Source organism: Pyxicephalus adspersus, chromosome 7, assembly GCF_032062135.1.
Source record: "Pyxicephalus adspersus chromosome 7, UCB_Pads_2.0, whole genome shotgun sequence".
Taxonomy (NCBI): Eukaryota; Metazoa; Chordata; class Amphibia; order Anura; family Pyxicephalidae; genus Pyxicephalus; species Pyxicephalus adspersus.
Window position 1 is genome coordinate 45,549,524 of NC_092864.1, and position 8,375 is coordinate 45,557,898.

General features: G+C 38.4%; 1 long non-coding RNA gene across 1 annotated transcript in view; it reads left to right on the top strand.

The window, feature by feature from the left end:
* Positions 1–4,903: 4,903 nt before the first annotated feature.
* LOC140335571 (uncharacterized) overlaps positions 4,904–8,375 on the top strand; it is a 337,062-nt gene continuing 333,590 nt past the window's right edge. The window contains exon 1 of the long non-coding RNA XR_011921728.1: positions 4,904–5,108. This is a non-coding gene — a long non-coding RNA (uncharacterized lncRNA). The remainder of the gene's footprint in view (positions 5,109–8,375) is intronic.

Consider the following 8,375-nt stretch of genomic DNA (forward strand, 5'->3'; position numbering starts at 1 on the left):
TTTGCAACGGTGCTTAACCTAAAACCCGAGATAATTGTAGCCATGTATTAAATTGGCATTGCAAATTCTGCTAAGCAAAATGGGAAATCATCAATAAAGCTTAGTGAAGCTTACAAGGAATCCCCAATGCTAAATTCGGCAGAAAAACTGAACTCTTTTTTAACATTTGAATATAGCTGATGTAAACCCCATCTTTGCTAAAGCATTGAGTTTCATGAACAGTTTCAATTGTTCTTTTTTTTTTTTTCAATGAAATACTTGTTTTTTATTTTTCCATCCTGTGTTACATTTTTATTCCAGTCCTTGATAATTCTTTGTATTGACCTCATGTCCACATGCACATTAGTAAATAGCTCCATGGCATTTCACTGGGCAGGTTTTTATGTCATAGTAATATACCTACATGTTGTGTGTTGAAATGGCTTGTAGTCTCCATGGGAAGCAGAAAAACAACTAAGACACAGGGACATTCCTTGAAAAGCCTTCTATATAAATGCTATATTGAGTTATAAAGGAGGTGCCAATGCTTTAATTTCAGAAATAGAAGAAATCACCAGCACAATTATATACCCATACATGAAAAATATATTAGTATATAATGCAATGTTTAGGGATCTTACCAGTTTTGCTGGGCAAACAAAGATTTGACCTCAAACTAGAAGAAGAAAAGTTTAAATGTAACCTAAAAAGTATTTTACTGACAGAGTAGTTAATGTTTGGAACAGACTTCCAACAGAGTTAGGCCCATTTTAGACATGCAGTAAACTGCGGTGGTTTACCATATGCTCAACTGTGCTCCTAACCTCTCCCATTGGGAACCATTTTGTGCATGTGTATCCACACGGTTGTGTTTGTAATGTGGTTGCAGCACAGTTCCTGGACATGACATATGGTTTCTGGATGAACCAGTTACTTTTGCTTCTCTGTAGGCACTGCAAGGGCAACACATGCAAAATCATCGACATGTAGTGCCGTTTGCTGCTCCTGGGTGCATAGCAGCAGTTTGCATTGTGTCCTTGAGAACCTAATTGTGTGGTTTTAGACTACATACCTAAAAAAGACTGTAGGGATCATTTACATGAACACGTATTAGGTGGCTACCAGCAGCTGGCACCTCACCAGTCACTTAGAAACTCCAAGCACTATGCAAGTTCTTAATGAGCAAGAGTAAAACAATGCCAGCAGACAGCAGCAAGCAGTACCATACCATAACACCCCTTTTCATTCTCTGTGGGTGAGATGGTACATGTAGGGCTCTATTTATAAAGCAGTGAATTTGACATACTCTCAAACATTCCCTGGTGGGACTCTTCCAGGTTCATGTATTTCATTGGCAGTAATTGATTCCTACCAGAGAATGCCTAAGAGAATGACAGATTCCCTAATTTATAAATAGAGCCCATTGTATCTTGACCACAGACTTGAGAAAGGGGTAACTGCATTGCAGCCTCAGCACGTGTGTGAGCTAGTCCTTAATGAGTCAGTTAACAGTAAATGAATGGAAGCATGCTTTGGAAAGACCTAGATATATTTTGAAACAAAAAGGTAAAACAAAAAAAAAATACACACCCAGAAAGAACAAACAAAATGGACAGGCTTATTGGATCACTTGTACTACGTATGGTATGGCAGTTAATTCATACCCTAGACTTGATTTATGTAGCAAAGGAACCTCCGAAAATTCAATAAACCCATAAGCCACTCAAATGAATTGAAAAAAAAGAAAAAATGGTTTGATTGAAACTGATTTTTGTAATGTTCCCTTGCTGCAATGTATCCTATCTGTGCCACTTCATGGATTTTTTATTCTTTTTAGCTTACCCAATCTCGTATCTGGTCCTTCAACTCTTTAGCCCTGACCTGCTCTGAACAACTGGAAAGCATTTCGAAAACATTAAAAAAAGCACTTTAGCACCGTGGCTGAAATCTAAATTGAATCCGCAGTATTAAACAGCATTTTCAGTAGCCTTCACTCCGGCTTGCACTATGCTGCATTTCTCCCCGCACAGTCTGTCCCATCCAGTCTTATTCCATCTTTTGCATCACTGTCAATCTGTAACAGCCTGCTAAGAGCGGAATATTCATAAAACCTTTGATTGACATGATTTTGACATTCTACTGCAACATTTTAAAAATGAAGAATTTTTTTTAAATGTAAAAATGTAACTGGAATCATCACACATATAAGCCAATGTGACATTGACCAAACTATCACTGCAGGTGGCACATAGTGCTGGACAGCATAACTGGCTCATGGCTGGCAAGGTGGCCTTTAATGCGCTAGGTAGCATGTTCAAATTTTAGATCTATCTGTAAGGGGTTTGTATGTTCTTGTGTTTGCTTGGGTTTCCTCCAAAATCCAAAATATATGCAGTTAGGTTAATTGGATTCCCCCAAACTGACCTTAGACTGTGGTAATGACATATGACTATGGTAGGGATATTAGATTGTGAGCGTTGGGTTCTATTTACAATCAACACCATAATGCATCAATTCATATATTATGTATTTTTTATCACCAATGACCTTATTCCTTTTCAAACATTCACTACTCATTCTCTTAAATTCACCTTGTTCTCCTGAGCACATTCCCCCTGTACATAAGCACTAATTAGAAAACAGGTGACTGATCCTCTTTTATAGAGCCCATTGTGAAGCACAGGTGACTCACATTCCCTCTCAGATTTTTTCGATTTCTAAACAGACTCCCGATCAAGGTTATTTTGGGCTAAGAATACCAGGGAGATTAGTTTGTGATAGGTCACATATGTCTGTGCCCCGAAACTAAACCCCTCTGCTTGCTGCTCCATTGAAATTGCAATTAACAGAGAGCAAATCCCAGCTGGATCTGTATTTAATGACAGTCCTGTAGTTGCAATGTTGTTCTTTTTACAATGTTCTCAATACTAGGTTAATTAAACTAGTATTAGTAGTGTTGTGAACACTTCAGTAAAGTATAACTGCTGCAGAACCTCCTACTCTGACTATAGGATTAAAGAGGACCTGTCATCAAAATAAATTCAATGATTCTGTTTTTATTTTAAATATTCAAAGCTTTTTTTAAAAGCACACTACTGTTCTGCTGTGCCCTGTGAAGGACTCGGTATGAGGTCAGTATGAGCTCCTCCAAAAGGGTTTTAGAAAAGACTGCTTAACATTAAACAAAAGTGTTAATAGATTGGACATTATATTCAATAAAAAAAAATACTATAATGGAAATCCAATAAAAAACATGGCATTCTTCAGTGATCATTTAATTCAGGAGTTACCATTTATTTACACAGTCAACATTTAGCTGGAAGTGCTTACCAACAACCACCAGCCAGTGGGAGAACTCCCTGTTGTTCACTATGATAACATGGCTGTGCTGGTTGTTATTGTAAACAATGTGGAGCTCTACCATTGGTTGTTTGGCAGTACCTCCAGCTGAATCCCAGATGTACTGGCTAATGGCCACAAGGTTGCAATCCAGTACATGATTGATATTGATTGTTTACCTGGTCACGCACTTATGTATGGTCCACTTATGGAAGAACTAGCCAATGAGTAAATCTGTCTAAACTATGATCTTTACGTGTTTTGTCTGGCCAACCAATGAAAATCTGGGCTTCAAAGATTACAATGTTTCCCCTAGCAGGGAAAATAGAGTATGCCATATCCTATTACCAGCATATAGGGAAACTCCCTGGAACCAGTTTGCCTTTGCCTACTTCAAGGTTATATTCACACTGGCAGTGAGGTTGCAGTGCAGTTACCGCTTTCTCATGTCAGAAACGGCTATACGCAGCGTCTCCCTGCGGCAGCCCCATAACAAATCCTTAAGGGCGGCAGTGAGCAGTACTAGTTCACTGCCATTAGTCGTCACATGTGTAGGCACTGGTTCTGTGAGAACGAGCGTTGTAGTGCGAATAGCAAGGTGCCAGCCGAGGGGAGCCACGTGGAATTGCGCATGGCATGCACTGAAATGGAGTTGGCATTGCAGTGTGTTGTGGTCATAAATGGGGCATGTGAGCAAAGCATTTACTACTACAAAGGCTGCAAGGAGTGCAATAGACTTTGCACAATAGGGAAAAAATCATTAAAAATATTTATTGTTGATTTTAATGTCCCTACCTCTAACTTGTTTAGCTGGTACCAAGGTTCAACCATAGCTCCCAACTTTTGGAGAATGTGAAGGAGGACACTCAAAGGTGAATGCCACAGCCTATTTTTGCAAAAAGAATTTGCTAAAAATAATTGGCGCTTCTTTTCACAGCAACTTGATTTAGGTTTTTTGATCTACTACTGGATTTAGTACAGGGCTTCCCAAGCAGTGTCCCTGGAACCCTTGGGTTGCTCCAGAGGATGATAGGGGGTTCCCTGAGCAATGAGCAGTTTGTGCCTTTCAGATCAGTTACCACTGACACCAATGATCTGTTATATTGACATTCTTCCCACTGGCCAGCAATATGAGACATTCTGCCCACTGGCCAACAATATGAGAGATTCTTCCCACTTGCCAGCAATATGAGACATTCTTCCCACTGGCCAGCAAAATGAGTTATTCTGTCCACTGACCACCATACTAATATACTGTGAGCTGCGGATATAGTAATTATAGCAGGGGGTTCCCTGAAGACCTGAAAGTTTTTTTTCAAGGGGTTAAAAAAGGTCCAGAAACACTAATTTGGATGCTGGGTAGAAGGTTTAGAGCACAATAACACTATTTTAATCGTTAAATACTTTTTTGTTCTAGAGGTGTACATATCCAACCCAAATAAGGGAAAATTAAGGAAGACAGGGGGTTGCATTATCAGTCCCTGCAGATCAGGAACAATTAGTCTGTGCAGCATTGATCTGGAGCTGCTTGTGTGCTATCAGGGACATTGCCCAGCTCCAGTCTGTCTTTGGGCACAGCACAAGCCTGGGGTGGGCGTGTCTAGATGTCACGAGGGGCGTGTCCTGTGCGCAGAGTAGACAGGCAGCCTGTGGGGGAGGCGCTTCCATTGCTCGCCTGTGTTCCTCTTGCAGCTGCATCACTTGCATGTGGATAACCAAAGCTCAGCCCGGTGTCTGCCGACCTCTGCAGTGATTGCTCGGGACATTCACAGGATGAGGCTGCACTGATGGTATGTAGTGTCCCCATTTCCTCTTATCCTGGCAGCTGTGCACCTTCAGGGGGTGACTGAGATCCTGGCTAGCAATACACACACAAGGATGCTGTGGCTGCTTTTTGTCAGCCAGATTGCTTTCCCTGCATCCATTCAATTGCTCTCCATCCCTGTGATCTCTATTTATGTGTGCTAGTAATGTCACATGCAGCCTGCTACCATTACACATGTTCTGTTCTGGGGACATTCATCAGAAAATGGTAGCTGCTCTTTTTTTCTGTCTTTTTATCCCTTGGATTCAATCAACTCTGATTTGCATCCACCCATGCCATGTGTAGTAAGGAGACCACACTGTCTACCAAAAGGGGGGCTGCTGCTGCTTGCAGGCCCCTTCTATAGGCAAAGTCATTCAGTTGGATGGGATAGAGAAGCCAATGCACCTGGGTGAACGCTCATCAAGTGCACTCTGTGATGATGGGAGCCAGAGCTTTGCTACATCTGAAGGAGAACTTCACATCCTGACTGTCACCAATCACTGGCAGTAACTACAGCTGACTTCAGCTGGCCAGGATCCCTGACATTTCAGAGCCATGGCTTACATTGTAACCACATAGTTGCCTTTCAACACTTCCTCTCTCATCTATTTTCTTATATGACAACTTCTTCTTCTTGGCAGTATTTTTGTTTTGCTGTTTATATTTAAGTTGTGGTTTGTACCTTTTTTTTATTGACTCTTTGCTGGTCAGTTATTGTTTGTTTTATATTTCTGTGCAGAGGAATGTTGTCTTTGATAAATAAATTGTATTTTATTGCATACCTGTAACATTTAGCTTCAGGGTGATGTTTATGTATTATTGTGTTTGAATTGTTTGTTTATTTAGCAATTTTGAATCATTTAATTTAGCAATTTCAAACAATATTACAATGTTCTGATGTTGGTGTCGCTCAAGTGGGACTTTTGTGTCAGTGATTTATTTTAAGTATTTGTGGGTTGCCTACATTTTCTTTTTTATTATTATTATTATTATTATTATTATTATTATTTAAATGCATCAGTAGCCTAATGTTTCTTATGTATCCAATAGGAAACCTGTGGTATATTTTTATATAATTCAAACACACACATATATATTTAATACACACACTGCTATATAGTAAATATGCCTGAATGCACATATAACATATATTTTGTTATATATATATATATATTTATTTACACACACACTGTAGTGTATGTGCACCTTCTCATCACCTTTATTTTAATGCACTTTTAATTTTAAGATTAGTGATTTTTGCAAAATGCATATATTCATAATATGCATAATATATATATATATATATATATATATATATTATGCATGTACAGTATGTTACTATGTTTGTCATTTTATTAAGGGAATTCATTTTTGCAATTAAATTATACAATGTAAAAAGTTAAGTGTCCACACTGTCACTCTTTTGGTTATTTATACACTGTAAAAAAAAACTAAAGCTTCAGGTAAACGGGATGATCAAAACCTAAAAGAGAAAGAAAGGTCAGAGGGTTTAGAATCCTTTTGCCTCCAGTGCAATAAGCAGTTTGTAGATTCCGTCTTAATCTGAACAGTGAGGGGAGAATTATATAAACTGGGGCATTGTTATGTTTGTTGTTGTAGGCTGTAAAGCTGGTATGTAGATTTAGTTATTAACGTAGCCTTGTTTTATGGATTGTTGCTTTATATGATGTTGTTTTGTACCTTGAGTTAAATTGAAGTTGTCACAGCGCAGGTGGTACTTATGAGTGAGTTCAAAAAGGTTTTATATTAGGTATTCCCAACCTGTATAAAATATATTTAAAAAGTTAGAAGGTTGCTGATAACCAAGAGGATGTCATGCTGGTTTTGATGCCTGTTTCCACCTGTGATACGCAATTAGGTATACATTGCTTGGTATGATTATATAATATAATGAAGGTGTATGATGCTGAAGCAAACAGTGAAGTTAATGGGAGTGTAGCTGTAATGATTGTATGGATGTGATTGAAAGTGCATTAAATACAAATAAAGTTGGCCATTTGGGTTTAGCCGATCATAAATTCCCCTCTCAGCAGTTTAGTGGACAGTCAGTGAATAAAGCTTCATTTCTGTTGAACGTTATACACTTTTTTCATTAAGGTACTCACAGGTAGAGCTCAGCTGAGATCATTATAACCAATTAAAGAACTGCTGTATGCATATCCACTAACAGCATTGTTCCCAGTAGGCTAAGCAGTCATGCAAATATTGGAAAATTTAAAGAAATGGGGAATGCAGTGTAGCCAATCCTCTAAAGCAGTGTTTCTCAACTAGGGTTCCTCCAGAGGTTGCTTGGGGTTCCATGAGCAATGAGCAGTTTGTGCTTCTAAAATTCTTTAGCACTCAGGTGGAATTAGCAGTAACTGTAAATGTATGGATTAGTAACATATCTGAATCGGGAATAAAAAATGGAGCTTGTCTTCTATGACAAAAAACGTTTGGATGAAATATGTAAAACATTTCACTTTAAGCCACCTCTTTTAAACAACAATGATATCAATGGGGCCCCACTGTCAGTTCTTAGGAGAAATTAGGTTTCTGAAGACTTTCCAGCACTGTGCAGGAGAGCATCCCCAATAATTTGGGTTCTTTGGCATTTCCAGATTCCCATGACAAGATCTACTGTTGGTAGCCTGACCTAGATGATTGTGTTAACATATTGGTTTGCAAGATTCTTTTTCCATTTTTCTTTGATTCCCTGATTTCCTATTTATTTAATACATTTTTTTTTTTTTTTTTTTGGAATGTGGATCTGCAAAGTTCACTTTACATTATAGTTCCCCATAATGATCATTACTGACCTCCAAGTGTCGGTGGAACTGTCTGAAATGTCAGTGAAATGAAGGAAAGTCAAAGGGAGTAAATAAAACATCTAGAGGTCAATAAATGACGGAAGGTTGATTGAGTACAATAATTTCTCTGTATGGTCTAACTCTAGCTCCTTGTCCCCATAAATATATCAACATTTTATATCAACACAAAGCTATGCTGCATATAATATATTTACAAATATTGTTATTTGTAGTATTGAATACATTTTTTCATATATTTAGGGCCCATTTAGATTGGTTTATGTAGCTTTTGATTTTAAAGGTCTATTGCTTTAGTGCAAGGCAATGCATATTATGCACATTACCACAATGCATAGATCTAAATGTGCCCTGAATGTTTGGGGGTTGATGGAAAATCTGAAACCTCATTAGGAGGTTCTTGAGTGGGTGTGGGAAAAAAA